The 15230-nt window shown below is 45.9% G+C and overlaps 1 pseudogene; it reads right to left on the bottom strand.

Moving 5' to 3' along the window:
• Positions 1 to 15230, bottom strand: part of LOC148773933 (protocadherin Fat 3-like) — a 173696-nt pseudogene that overhangs the window by 68671 nt on the left and 89795 nt on the right.

The raw sequence follows: 15230 nt of genomic DNA on the forward strand, positions 1-15230 counted from the left end.
CAGTCGTGTCAGGCTCTTTACGACCCCATGGTCCATACAGTCCATGGAATTCTCCAGGCCAGAATACTGGAGTGGGTAGCCTTTCCCTTCTCCAGGGGATTTTCCCAACCAAAGTCTCCCGCATTGCGGGCAGATTCTTTACCAGCTGAGCCACAGGGGAAGCCCAAGAATACTGGAGTGGGTAGCCTATCCCTTCTCCAGTTGATCTTCCCGACCCAGGAATCGAACCAGGGTCTCCTGCACCGCAGGCAGATTCTTTACCAACTGAGCTATCAGGGAAGCCCAACACTCAAGGTACAGAGTAATTTAAGCAGATAAAACAGGTAAAAGCAGCTGGCTGGGTGGCACCCCTGCAACCAGCTCCCTGAGGTCTCTTTCCCTCCCGTCCTAGTCCTTTCTGGTGGACAGCCCAGTCCTGAGTTCTGCAGTTGGTAGCTGATCACTGTGCCATTTGCAGGAACGTTCTCAAGGGCATTTCCCTGGTGACTCATGTGGTAAAGAACCCGCCTGCAATGCGAGACCCGGGTTCCGCCCCTGAGTAGGGAAGATCTCCTGGAGAAGGGAACGGCTACCCTCTCCAGTATCCTCACCTGGAGAATCCCATGGACAGAGGAGCTTGGTGGGCTATAGTCCATGGGGTCGCAGAGTCGGACACGGCTGAACAACTAACACTTTCCCCTGGAAAACAGTCACTGAGATCAAGGTGAGTACATTACGTTCGTTCTCTTTCCAGACAGGCAGCGTCTCTAGCAGCTAAGGCTGCCCTCTACTTAAGGTGAGACGCAGAAGTCATACTCATAATAAGGGCCTCTTTCTCGCCATAATTAAGTTTTCTTAGCAATTACAACCTCTAGCGCTTTATTTTACATCCCAGTCTCGTTATCCAGAGCCATATTTAAACAGTACTTAACTGCTTCCTCATGGTATTCATATACAATGGCCATAACTAGACAAGCTAAGGCTAACACATATTTAAATGAGGAAAACCCTCATACATTTTAATTTGAAGTAATGACCTTAATAAACAGGGTTACTGCTGGGAGAAGCAGCTAGCTACTGCAATTCTTTCATTAGTTTTCACCCTCCCATTCTAAGGGCGGGGACTATATCTCCTCCAGTTTTTTCACCCTCGCGGCATAGCTGTGTTATACAGAGGTTAGAGCATGTATCCCAGAGTCAGGAAGATCTGAATTCAAATCCTGGATTCCCCACTCCCATCCCCACTTACTCTCACTGGAAGAATTATTTAACCTTCCCGAGCTGATTTTCTCATATGGAAAAAGGGGGAGATAACTATCAGGAATAAGTAAATAACAGGAGTCTGGCATATTTGCCATGCTAGATGACAGTGCTAATTATGATAGTTTCTTATTCTGGATTATCCAACAGAAAATAGACCTTTTTTACCCTCTGGATCAAGAAGCGCACATTCTTTGAGTGATAAGGGAATTATGTCCAATGGCCAGAAGGTGTGAGAGACTCACCTTTCTTACCTGTGATTAAAGGACTGCCTTGCTCATTCATGGAGGAGAGGTAAACAAATGAGAATAGCCATGAAACAGCTTGGAGAACATTAATATAAACACTATGAAAATACAAGGATGAGCATGTCTACTTTTCAAAGATCAGCTAAATTTTTTTCTGAATTACCACCTTCATGTACTCAAAGTAGCCTTAATGCATATTTACTTCCTCAGGAAAAGAAAGCCCTGGGGTTCTATTTTTGTTCTTTCGGTTTCTCTCTAGATGTCTTTTCCCCAGGGGACGCCGCATCATATCCCGAGTTTGAAAAGGGTGTGGTGAGAAATGGAAGTGCTTTGGCCAGGAAGAGTGAAAGTGAACATGTTAGTTGCTTAGTCATGTTCAACTCTTTGTGACACCATGGACCAGCCTTCTCCATTCATGGAATGTTCCAGGCAAGAATACTGGAGTGGGTTGTACCCAGGAATGAAACCCGGGTCTCCTGCATTGCAGGCAGACTCCTTACTGACTGAGCCATGAGGGAATTTCTAAGGATGCCCCCTGCTAAATTTCAGCTCTATGCTGTGGGCTCAAGGGGAAAATCCTTGGTCCCTAGGTTTGCTCCAGGATTTCTCAGAGACTGGTTCGAGATGGGGAGATAGTATTTGAAGATGGAGCCTAAGGGTTTGACTGGGTATCTCTCTTTTCTGTAGGCTTGTTGTGTTCCTTGGGCTGTATGTCTCTCTGTGTGAAGTGCTCCTGGAGATTCACCTCCAGGACTTAGGCTGTGGGTCTCTGGTCACCTCCCAAGGCAGATGTTAAAGAGTGACCAGCATGGTCACCTTGAGGCCTTCTCAACTCAGCACCCAGCCGGCTGGAACGGCCACTGTATTTGATTCTAGCCCCTGGAGAGGGAAATGGCAACCCACTCCAGTATTCTTGCCTGGAGAATCCCATGGACAGAGGAGCCTGACATGGGTTGCAAAGAGTCGGACATGACTGAGCAACTTCACTTCATCCTTAGAACAGAGCATCAGAGAGCACTCTGGAGTCTGGGTGTAGGTCCTGCTAGGAGATTTGTTGGTCCACCAAGAAGGGCGATTGATTAGAGGGCTAGGAGGAGAAGCAGGGTATGGCAAAGCCTTGTATTCTAAGTAGGTTGCTGTTTACCCACCTGTCTTTGGATTGATCCTAAATTTCCCCTGCTCATTTCCAGACCGGATGAGATATGTAATTTCAGCATTTGTTCCTATATCTTTGCTGATGGCAAAAACAGTGAGGACTTGGGTGCCAGGGGAGGTGTCCTCAGGCACCGACACCAGGTAGTCCCTCCTCTCGAACACTGGGGGGTTGTCGTTGACGTCCAGGACAGTGATGCTGATGGTGGCCAGAGAGGACAGTGCCTGGCCTGGGCTCTGGTCGGTGGCCCGCACACGGAGGGTGTACGAGGACTGCTGCTCTCGGTCCAGCGGGCGCTCCAGGACGACGATGCCTGATGAGCTGTCCACAGAGAAGAACCCGTCGGCAGAGTCGGCCAGGGAGTACACGACCTTCCTGTTGACGCCTGCAGGAGACAGAGGGCGGGCGTGAACAGGGGCGTGGCCGGATGCTCTCCACAGAGGAAGACAGCTCTGCCGTCTAAGGGCCACACAGAGGAGCGTGGGAACTGTAGGTCGGTTCCTACAGCTTCCGTCCCACAGCAACTTCAGTTTGTAAACTATATACAACCAGACCAAATGGAAAGGAAATGTAAAGTACTCGCCACGAATATCAGAAAGAGCTGGATCTAAAGCAGAATGCCTTGCATGCGTCACGCTGCTGAAAGTCTTTAACTAATGTTTTCAAATAACTGACTAGCTGTCTTGATCATGTTAGAGACTGACTTCAATTCTTTTGGCTCATGTGGTTTGCAGAAGTCACAATCTTTCTTACCTGCCTATGCCAAATAAGATGAAAATGATTTGGACAGAGGAAAGAATGATTCAAACCCTCGACCGATTTCTTTATATATTTATAATCCCCATCTGAAACTATTCTACTGAGGATTACCACATATCTCCTAATAAGCCAGGAGCCTAAAAAAAAAGAGAGAAATAGTTGAATCTTATTAATATATTAAAGAATCCCATGAATATAAAGAGAAACTCTAAGATACCAATAAGTATAAGGATCAAGATGTGCCACAGAAAGAGAAGTATAAATTAATGAACTAATTACTTTGACACATTTTTATCTAGAATCTATCACACACTATTCTAGGGGCTAAAGAGTCCCATAATGGTAAGGGTCTAACATTTCATGAAGGAAAATATTACATTCTGGTGAGCGTAAATAAGAACAAGACCAATGAATCAGTAAAATATATGGGGTGTGAGGGAGGAAAGGGAGAAAAATGAAGCCGTGAGTGGGGGATCATGAATGCTGGGGGAGAGGGAGCTTGGGAGCTGGAGGGAAGGGGGTGGTTATTTCAATACAGCGGTGGGAAGTCTGCACTTGAGTGAAGATGCGAAGGAGGGGATGAGGGGGCAGCACAGACGTGGGGAAGCAGACGGCGGGCAGGGACCCCTGGGAGCAGGGGTATTCATGAGTCTGGCTAGTATGACCGAGGAGATGCGGGAGCGGATCTGCGTAACCAGAACTGAGGAGAGACACGCAGAGGGAGAGAGACGCGGGAGGAGGGAGATGTGGGAGGAGGGAGACGCGGGAGGAGGGAGACGCGGGAGGAGGGAGACGCGGGAGGAGGGCGAGGCAGGAGGAGGGGGACGTGGGAGGAGGGAGAGGCGGGGGGATGTGTGGGGGGGACACGGGAGGAGGAGGAGAGACGCAGGGGGAGGGGGGCACCGGGGGAGGGGAATGGAGGGGGAGGAGAGGGACGCAGGGGGAGGGGCACGCGGGGGGAGGGGCACGTGGGGGAGGAGCATGCGGGGGGAGGGGGAGAGAGACAGGGGAGGCGAGAGCAGGGCACTGGCAGCGTGGGGAAGATTTCATGGACGGTGGTCCCGGTGGTGAGGTGGGAGGCCTGGCGTCTCTGATGGGGCACGTGATGTGACTCAGCTATTCACAGGCGCTCAGGCGGCTGATGGTGAACAGAACAACAAGACAGAAGGCAGAAGAGACACAGGCCTCCCAAAGTCCAGAGCAGCGCTATGTATAACAGCCAGGACGCACAGGAATCCGAAGTCGGCATCAAGAGATGAATGGATAAAACAGATACAGCACATATATACAATGGAATATTCAGTTCAGTCAGTTCAGTTCAGTCGCTCAGTCGTGTCCGACTCTCCGCGACCCCATGAATCACAGCACGCCAGGCCTCCCTGTCCATCACCAACTCCCGGAGTTCACTCAAACCTGTGTCCACAGAGTCGGTGATGCCATCCAGCCATCTCATTCTCTGTCGTCCCCTTCTCCTCCCGCCCCCAACCTTTCCCAGCATCAGAGTCTTTTCCAGTGAGTCACCTTGTTGCATGAGGTGGCCAAAGTATTGCAGTTTCAGCTTTAGCATCAGTCCTTCCAATGAACACCCAGGATTGATCTCCTTTAGAATGGACTGGTTGGATCTCCTTGCAGTCCAAGGGACTCTCAAGAGTCTTCTCCAGCACCACAGTTCAAAAGCATCAATTCTTCAGCGATCAGCTTTCTTCACAGTCCAACGCTCACATCCATACATGACCACGGGAAAAACCATAGCCTTGACTAGACGGACCTTTGTTGGCAAAGTAATGTCTCTGCTTTTTAATATACTATCAAGGTTGGTAATGGAATATTACTCAGCTGTAAAAGGAATGAAACTGGGTCATTTGTAGGGGTGTGGATGGACCTAGAGACTGTCATACAGAGTGAAGTGAATCAGAAAGAAAAATATTGCATATTAATACATATATGTGGAATCTAGAATTATGGTAAAGATGATCTTATCTGCAATAGAGAAACAGAGATGCAGACATAGAAAACAAATGTATGGATGCTAAGGGGACAAACGGGGGTTGGGGGTGGGATAAATTGGGACTAGGATGGACATATACACACTAGTGATGCTATGTACAAAACAGATAACTAATGAGAACCTACTGGATAGCTTGGGGAACCCTACTCAGTGCTCTGTGGTAACCTGAATGGGAGGGAAATTCAAAAAAGAGGGGATATATGTATATAGTGAAGCAACTGTGCCCCAATGAAATGCAGAAACAAGCAAAAAGACAGGAAGTAGAGACCTGCTGGTGGTCCCTGCAGGAAGACAGGCAGAGACAAGGGCAGCTGGGACAGATGGTGGAGCTGGGGAGTGAGAAGCAGTTAGGTTCCAGGTGTACTCTGAACAGGCAGGAGTGAGAAATGAGGGGCCCAAATTAATTCAGAATTCGGAGATGGGGAGAATAGATGACCTTCTCATCATGGAGCTGACAGGGCGTGGATGTAAATGTCAGAGAAGATCCCAGAATGACTCGGGTTTTCGTCTGAGCCACTGAAAAGACAGAGTTTTCATCAGCTGCCATGAAGGGCTTCCCAGGTGGCACCAGTGGTAAAGAATCCGCTTGCCAATGCAGGAGACGTGAGAGACTTGGGTTTGATCCCTGGGTTGGAAAGATTCCCCTGGAGGAGGAAATGGTAACCCACTCCAGTGTTCTTGCCTGGAGAATCCTATGGACAGAGGAGCCTGGCAGGCTACAGTCTATAGGACTGTAAAGAGTTGGACACAACTGAAGTGACTTAGCACACACACATGCCATGAAGAGGGCTGCAGGAGGACTAAAATCTGATCAAAAGATCATGGGCCCCATTGGGATAGACTGAGTGTGAGATGGGCATTTTATATTTAAGTGGAAATTCAAGTAGAAAGTTTCTTCAGGAGGCTGCAGATCAGAGGAGAGGTCCAAACTGGAGTTATATTTTGAAAGGTCATCAGCATTCAGAGAGCCAGCAGAGCCATAAATGGATGTGGTCGTAAGGGAATATAAAAAAAAAAAAAAGAAATCCAATGGCCAGTAAGCCTAGAGCAGTCCATCAAAGAAGGAAGAGATTTCGTCAGAGGGTGGTTTCCAGTTCTATGACTCAAAGAAATGTACTTCCTTATCCAAATGTCATTTTACCTTAATATATACTAAAGTTAAAACATACAAACCAGGAAATGTCCATTAACAACCAACAAATCAGTGAATGATGATTGGATTGACTTTCGATTCTGAAGATTTATTAAACTATTTTTATCCTAGGACCTCAGCACTTCAAAATGGTTTATTATTAGCCTCCAAGTTTCTATGAGTTATAGTTTATAAGCAAAATAGAACAGCTTCATGGGTGGAAAAGCATCATGTTGTCCTAAATGCTCTTAATGAAGACAGTATGACAGCTACCTGAAAATGTTTTTTGTGAATCACAGATCCTTAGAATATAAGCTCTTAGAGGGAGGGCCTACATATGTGCTGTTTTCTATTATAGCATCTCACCATGGGGACAGGCCTATGGCATTAATAAGAGTTAAACACTTTATTCCCTCAGTGTACAATTTCCCTTAAGCCAAAATTCCCAGCAAACCAATAAAATCACGTATCTGGAGGGAATGACATAAACTGCATTATGTGGCTTTAACCAAAAGGTCAACATTGAGAGTCTGCTCTTGGTTCCATTCCAGAGAGCCCATTTTTCCCAAAGTTTCATCATTTACTTTTATTTCTCTTTCAAAACCATTACCCTGTGATATATAAACACCAACCTCTGCTTTTATTGGTGCTGAGATTAAAAACAAGAAGTCATTCCTATTTTCTCGCTGCCCCTTGAGATAAGGCCCCAAAGCAAAGCTTTAGGGATGCTTTCTGGCTATTTTTAGAAGTAGCTGCAAGACTAAATTTTCCATCATACACTCCTGGGGTGAATACATGGAGGACTGCAGAGGTGATCAAGCTCACATATGAAAGACAATAACCCTGCCAGGGAGTCTGAGTGACTGTGTGTCCTGGAAGCTGCCCTGACCGATCTGATGGCCTTGGGACACCTCTCAAAGGGCACAAAGATGCATTTATGGAAACACACCAGCGGTTGACATAAATATACCACTTCCTTCCTTGTTAGTTGCTTAGTTGTGTCCGACTTTGTGCAAACCCGTGGACTGTAGCCTGCCATGCTCCACTGTCCAGGGGATTTTCCAGGGAAGAATACTGGAATGGGTTGTCATTCTCTTCTCCAGACGATCTTTCTGACCCAGGGATAGAACCCAGGTTTCCCTAATTGCAGGCAGATTCTTGACCATCTGAGCCACCAGGGAAGACCAAGAATACTGGGTGGGTTGTCATTTCTTTCTCCAGGGGATCTTCCCCACCAAGGAATCAAACCTGGGTTTCCTGCGTTATAGGTAGATTCTTTACCAACTGAGCCATGAGGGAAGCCCAAATATACCACATGGGCTGCAAATTCCCTGGGAATTTGACTCCCGGCCGCATATGGAACACCACTATCACAACAATAAGGCGTGGCAGGCTATTCACGCAGGAACTTTGATCTCATTAGACGACAAGATCACCCCCTTCAGTGACGCGCAAGCTGAGGGCTGGGCGATCCGCCCACTGCCGCAAGCATTTTTAGGTAAGCACAAGGGACAAGGTCCTTTTCCAGGAGATCTGCTTCTGGATAAGCTTCCTCTTCAGGCTTGAAGACCACGCAGGAAGAAAGCAATTTCTGACTCTGTTCTGAAAGCCACCGTGCTCTGACCTGCTGAGCTGAGAGAGGCAGGGGCTGGGTTTGTGCCCTGGAGCGCTCAGAGGCAGCAAGACCTGAAGATAAGGTGCTTCTCATGGCTGCCTGTGTCCTACACTGAGACCGAGAGCTGAAATCTAAAAATATTCCCGTGTTCCCAGCCTGCAGATTTCTCTCCCAGCCTTCGGCTCTGCACAGACACCCATGCAGGAGAGGCGGTGTTCTCTGAGCATCCAGCCCTGTGGCGGGAACCCTGCGTTTACAAGGCTGACATCAATCAGTGACGCAAAGACCACGGCTCCTCTTCGTGCAGGTTCTGTTAATTTAAAACTTGGTGACAGGGTTTTTCTGCTTTCAGTTCAGTTCAGTTCAGTCGCTCAGTCGTGTCTGACTCTTTGCGACCCCATGAATCACAGCACACCAGGCCTCCCTGTCCATCACCAACTCCCGGAGTTCACTCAAACTCATGTCCATCGAGTCGGTGATGCCATCCAGCCATCTCATTCTCTGTCGTCCCCTTCTCCTCCTGCCCCCAACCTTTCCCAGCATCAGAGATTTTTCCAGTGAGTCAACTCGTCGCATGAGGGTGGCCAAAGTATTGGAGTTTCAGCTTTAGCATCAGTCCTTCCAATGAACACCCAGGATTAATCTCCTTTAGAATGGACTGGTTGGATCTCCTTGCAGTCTTAGTACAGCAGAAAACCATCCCCTGCCCGACACGTCCGTCCCCCCATACGTTGTTTCTGACGGTATCCTGGGCATGCACACCAGGAGCAGGGAGAGTTATGGTTGACCTTGCCTTTCTGTACCAGTCACACGGACATGAAAGCAGCACTGGAAAAGGTGGGGGTAGGGCACCGAAGCCACAAACCTGCTCAGAGGAGTCACTTACGATCTGGTAACTGAAGAAAAGAGCAGGGTATATTTTTGGAATGTATTAAAATTCCAATTTAGACACAATTGAAACAGATTTTAGTAGTTTCTAGCAATGAAGTCAGATGCATAATGCCAACATGCAGGCAATAATTTGGTGGAGCCCTTGAATCTCTGCTGTATTACTATGTGATGGGGGTGGTCTTTGTTAAATGAACCCATGTCCTGTCACTAAAATGGAAACTTTCTATCTAAGGGCATTTGATAAATGCCATCCTTCAAATCTCGATCCTTTCCCTATGTACCCGGCAGAAAATCTGAACCTGAGCAGAAGACTCGCTTGCTAATTGGCCTTCTGCTCTCACTGCATGTCACGACATGTTATATTAAGGTATAACATTAACCTATCGTTTTGCATCTGTGTTTTTCAGTATGTAATTCTCTTCTCCAATTTGCACCTAATTTAATGAGGATGGAGCTATTTAGCTTCTTAAGATGCTGAAGCGCAAGACTACCAACTATGATTTTCATTGCATGTGAAGTTTCTGCACGTTAACTATGGCAAATGGAGCAGGCAGGCCTTCAGAGGATTAAAATCAAGTAAAAAGAGAATGACTAAAATCCCGATCTGTGCAAGGAAGTAATAGGTAGTGGCATTTTGTGGAGTGGGCTGGGAGGAAAGAAGTACCACATACAAGTTCCCAGGAGGGAAGGCTGTGAAATCCTGGGGAGGGTGGGTTGCCAAGGGCTTCTATATTCACTTCCTTTGAAGGTTTCTAAGTGGAGGTTAGGTTCCTCTCATTTGGGCCAAATGGAAATGGATTATTTGGATGGGGGGCATGGATTGTATGGGGAAGGAAATGGCAACCCACTCCAGTATTCTTGCCTGGAAAATTCCATGGACAGAGGAAACTGGCAGGCTGCATGCAGTCCATGGGGTCACAAAAGAGTCGTTTATGAGTTAGTGACTAAACAATAAACAAATGGACAGTATATAAAAGTCAAAGTTTAAAATGAGAGCAATGTGGTCCAATCCTGAAAGACAGGAGACCTTGCTTGTAACCCAAATACACTTGTGTAGCTTAACCTTGTTGGGTCTCAGGTGTCTTCATTTTTAAAATGATAGAACCTAGGTCCATTGAGATCTAAAATGATCTTCCAGCACTATTTTTTTATTTGCAAATTAAATTGGTGTTGGTTTCATTTCTGTTTTCAAAGGGCTCATCCTCTCAACTGGCCATTAAATCGCTGGACCTCGGCATTCCTGGGCAGAGTTAGCAAAGGAAAACTCCATGATTAAACCTGATGATGACGAGCTACTGGAATCTTCTGGATGGAATGAAAACGTAACACAGCAGATTCATGCCATTTAGTTACGTGTTGAGTGTTCACACATATACTTTACAGCAAGGCTTTTACATCTCAGCGAGAAATAACGTCCACTGCCAGGATCATCTGCAAGGATCTCACGAATAACTCAGCTGGATAGTTGAGATTGTTAAAGGTGTTAGAATCAGCACCAAAACCAAACGGCCAGAGCAATCAACACAGCAAGATTGCTGAGATAGTTTTAATCTGGTCTTTAAAAAACATTGTCTCCTCTCCTTGTGAGAGCAAGCTCCCTGAGCTTCGCGAACCTACAAGAGCGCTGCTCTTACTCTGGGGTCTCGTGTGGCAGCTGCGCTGACCCTGTCAGGGCAGGGCCTTGTCTGTGGCATTCACCTTCCACCCTCCAGCGGCTGCACAGGATCTGATCTGTCTGCAGCACACAGAAAATGTGAACTCTACTAAATTGCTATAAACTGACTTTTATAAACAGACATGAATTTATACAGAATAGATATCTGGGGAAAGATAATTTGAAATAATCTCAGCAATCAGACTCTAGAACACTTTACATTTTGGTTCTAATCACCTATTTTTATATCAGCTTGATATACAGATGTCATAATTTATATACAATAATAGGAACGCATTTGTCTGACCAACATACACTTTCATGGAACCAGTGTCCTCAGAGCATTTCAAGTGCCCCCTAATGTTCCTTATATGCAGAGTACATCATGAGGAACCCTGGGCTGGAAGAAGCACAAGCTGGAATCAAGATTGCTGGGAGAAATATCAATAACCTCAGATATGCAGATGACACTACCCTTATGGCAGAAAGTGAAGAGGAACTCAAAAGCCTCTTGATGAAAGTGAAAGAGGAGAATGAAAAGGTTGGCTTGAAGCTCAACATTCAGAAAACAAAGATCATGGCATCTGGTCCCATCACTTCATGGGAAATAGATGGAAAAACAGTGGAAACCGTGTCAGACTTTATTTTTTTGGGCTCCAAAATCACTGCAGATGCTGATTGCAGCCATGAAATTAAAAGACGCTTGCTCCTTGGAAGGAAAGTTATGACCAACCTTGATAGTATATTAAAAAGCAGAGACATTACTTTGCCAACCAAGGTCCGTCTAGTCAAGGCAATGGTTTTTCCCGTGGTCATGTATGGATGTGAGAGTTGGACTGTGAAGAAGGCTGATCGCCGAAGAATCGATGCTTTTGAACTGTGGTGTTGGAGAAGACTCTTGAGAGTCCCTTATACTGCAAGGAGATCCAACCAGTCCATTCTAAAGGAGATCAATCCTGGATGTTCATTGGAGGGACTGATGCTAAAGCTGAAACTGCAATACTTTGGCCACCTCATGCGACGAGTTGACTCACTGGAAAAGACTCTGATGCTGGGAAAGGTTGGGGGCGGGAGGAGAAGGGGACAACCGAGAATGATATGGCTGGATGGCATCACCGACTCTGTGGACATGAGTTTGAGTGTACTCCGGGAGTTGGTGATGGACAGGGAGGCCTGGCGTGCTGTGATTCATGGGGTCGCGGAGAGTCGGGCCCGACTGAGCGACTGAACTGAACTGAATGTTCCTTCATGTCCCATGGATGTCTGCCCCCAAATTCCATGACCTAGGCAAGCTAATAACTTGTTTTTGAACCAATACTTTCTCCCGCCTGCATGAATGCCTATTCATCAGTGCTTCAAATCCCACAAGTACATTTAGATTTCAGTCTTTATGACCCAGGCTGGATGATTAAGCCACATTCTTATTTAAGCTATAAGGATTATCTTTCGAAGAAAAATGCTAAACAAAACTTTGGTTCTTGAATATGTCATTACATTCCTTTGCGACAGCCTTATCCTTAAAATATAGCACTTTTGAGAGGCGCAAGAGTTCTGTCTGTCTCACTGGAGACCCTGGTTATGACCCTCCCATTTAACAAGGATTTGTCGAGAGCCACTTGTTTGACTATCACGGGCACCCTGTTGAGAGAAGTAGAGCCCAGAAGACACCTCCTTAACTCTAGGAGCTTAGCAACTTGACAAAGAATTACTCATACTATTAACTATGTATTTAAGGAATACCTAAACTATCTGCTTAGGGTTGCTGCTGCTGCTGCTGCTAAGTCACTTCAGTCGTGTCTGACTCTGTGCAACCCCATAGACCGCAGCCCACCAGGCTCCCCCATCCCTGGGATTCTCCAGGCAAGAACACTGGAATGGGTTGCCATTTCCTTCTCCAATGCAGGAAAGTGAAAAGTGAAAGTGAAGTTGCTCAGTCGTGTCTGACTCTTAGCGACCCCATAGATGGCAGCCCACCAGGCTCTTCCATCCACGGGATTTTCCAGGCAAGAGTACTGGAGTGGGGTGCCATTGCCTTCTCTGTTCTGCTTAGGGTTAGAATGCCGAGTTCTTTGGATTCTACCTCTGAGAGCTGTCCTGAGTGTTTGTGGCTGGGGCTTAAAGTCAGGTAAGGCTCCACCCTCTCTCACCTATCCAGCTGCAAAAGACTCCTAATTGCAAACTCAGACTCCATCCTCTCCTGACTAAATTTAACCAGAGTTAAGCTCCTAAAACTCTGGGTCCAGTCCTGCCCCAGCTGCTCAATATTGTCACTGCCTCACCACTTCTTACAGCAAGAAGCAAAAGTGAGGCACTTCCCTAGTGGTCCAGTGGTTAAGATTCCATGCTCCCAAAGCAGGGGTCCAGGTTCCATCCTTGGTCAGGGAACTAGGTTCCACATGCCATGCTGTAACTAAGAGTTTGTGCGCCTCAGCTGATTTTGCATGCTGCACCTAAAATCCAGAGTGCCACAAAGGAAGATGGAAGACCTGCGTGCTTTAACCTGAGACCCGGCACAGCCGAGTAAATACAAACAGATCATTAAAAAAGCAAATAAAAGATTGAGAATGGCTTTGCAGTCCCTTGCAGTCTGGTCCCAACTCACACTCTCCATGTCCTTTCCAGCTCCAGTTCCAGGGTGGACGGTCTATTCCAGTCTCTCCCGAGGACACACGCGCGTTTACTGCAGGAGGTCTCTGCTCACGCTCTCACTTCTACTCAGATCATTGTCTTCCCCTCTTGTCAAAATCCCGCATGTTCCTTGCGGGTTCTCCTCTGGGATGGCCTCCTTAATTTCCCTTCTTTCTGCTTCCTGACATCATTTTCGCAGTCTCAGTAGCTATATTTACATCCTCCTTCCCACTAGATTAACATGTCATTTAGGCAGAGGGGCTGGGTCTTTTCTTTCCTTTACATTTTATTTTTCCCCAGTTGAATTGAGATATAATTGACATACAGCCTGTATGAGTTTAAGGTATAAAACATAATGATTTGACTTAACGTAACTCATGAAATGATTACCACAGTAGGTTTAGTGAACATCCATCATCTCACATAGATGTAAAAACTTTTTAAACGAAAACAAGTATTTTCTTTGTGATGAGAACTCACGGAGAGTCGGACACGACTGAGCGACTGAACTGACCTGACCTGAACTGCACGTAAGTCATGGCATTGCACGCCTGCTCAGTTGTCCAACTCTGCAGCACTCTGGACTACGGCCCGCCACACTCCTCTCTCCTTGGGACTCTTCAGGCAAGAATATCGGAGTGGGTAGTCATTCCCAACTCCAGATCTCCCAACCCAGCGATTGAACCCATGTCTCCTGCGTTGCAGATGGATTCTTTACCTGCTAAGCCATCAGGAAAGCCCATATATTACATACAGTGATGTTCATTATATATGTCATGTACATTATATCCTTAGTACTTAATCTTCTTATAACTGGGAGCTTCTATCTTTCCACTGCTTTCATCAGTTTTTCCCATGCCCACCCACGACCAAAGGGCTGTATCTTATCTTTGTACCCTGGTACTGAACCCAGGGCCTGGCACATAGTAGGAGAGAATGAATGCTGAATTGCAGAGGAAACAGCCAAGGGACCATAGCAAGTGCGTGATGAGCCTGCTAATGTGACGAAGGCAGGGTGGTGTGCACACTGCTCTTGCACGTCCACCGCAAGTGCTTGTGCCAAAGAACTGAAGGGCCTCACAAAAGTGCCAAGTAGAGAAGTCAGGGATATTTAATACTAAAAACGAACATAAAATACTCACATATATATACAAGGTTTTTACTAAATAGATATATCTGCATTTGTGAAAACGAAACCGGTAACTACTCAATTTTCCAAGAATAAAAACTGGTTGAATAAATTATATACATTCAGCTAAAAAAAAAAGTGAGTTATAAAACAGTATTGAGTTTAGGAACACTTGTGTAAAGGAAAGGGCAGAAGAGACCTCTATCAAAATGGCAACAGTGATTAGAATTCACTTATTTTTTCTTTCTGCCTATCCTTCCAGACTTTACACAGTGGTCACAGACCATGCTTGCAATAAGTAAAAGAACAACTATAAAACTCACGTACATAGAAAACAGTTCTATATATCAATCTTAGCGAGTAGTCATATTTTCATGTTATTTTCAAATCTGTTTAATCCTTAACATACACATTATGTGAAATAATTGTAGAAAAAGATGCTCATCTATTCTATAACATTCTTTTCCTGGATATTCCCATTCCTCATTTTAGCTTTTATAGAAAAAGATTTTTTGGTCAAGGTTCTCATCATAAAGTTATTTCAAGGGATACATTTTTAAAACCATTTTTTATGCTTAATTAAGCAGTTGAATAAAATTGCTTGCCTAAAATTCTTCTCTCATTTGTGGGAGCCAAATAAAATCCCATCACAGTGAAGGAACTCAAGCTGACCATCCTTTTCTGTCTTTAATATATGCCTTCAGATGATAGGAAATAAAACAGAAAGTTGCCATGAGGAGGTCCATGGAATTGCAATTACTTCTGAAGTCAGAA

This window comes from Moschus berezovskii, chromosome 25 (genome assembly GCF_049115385.1).
Source record: "Moschus berezovskii isolate FMDL1 chromosome 25, NW_MosBer_1.0, whole genome shotgun sequence".
In the NCBI taxonomy this organism is placed as follows: Eukaryota; Metazoa; Chordata; class Mammalia; order Artiodactyla; family Moschidae; genus Moschus; species Moschus berezovskii.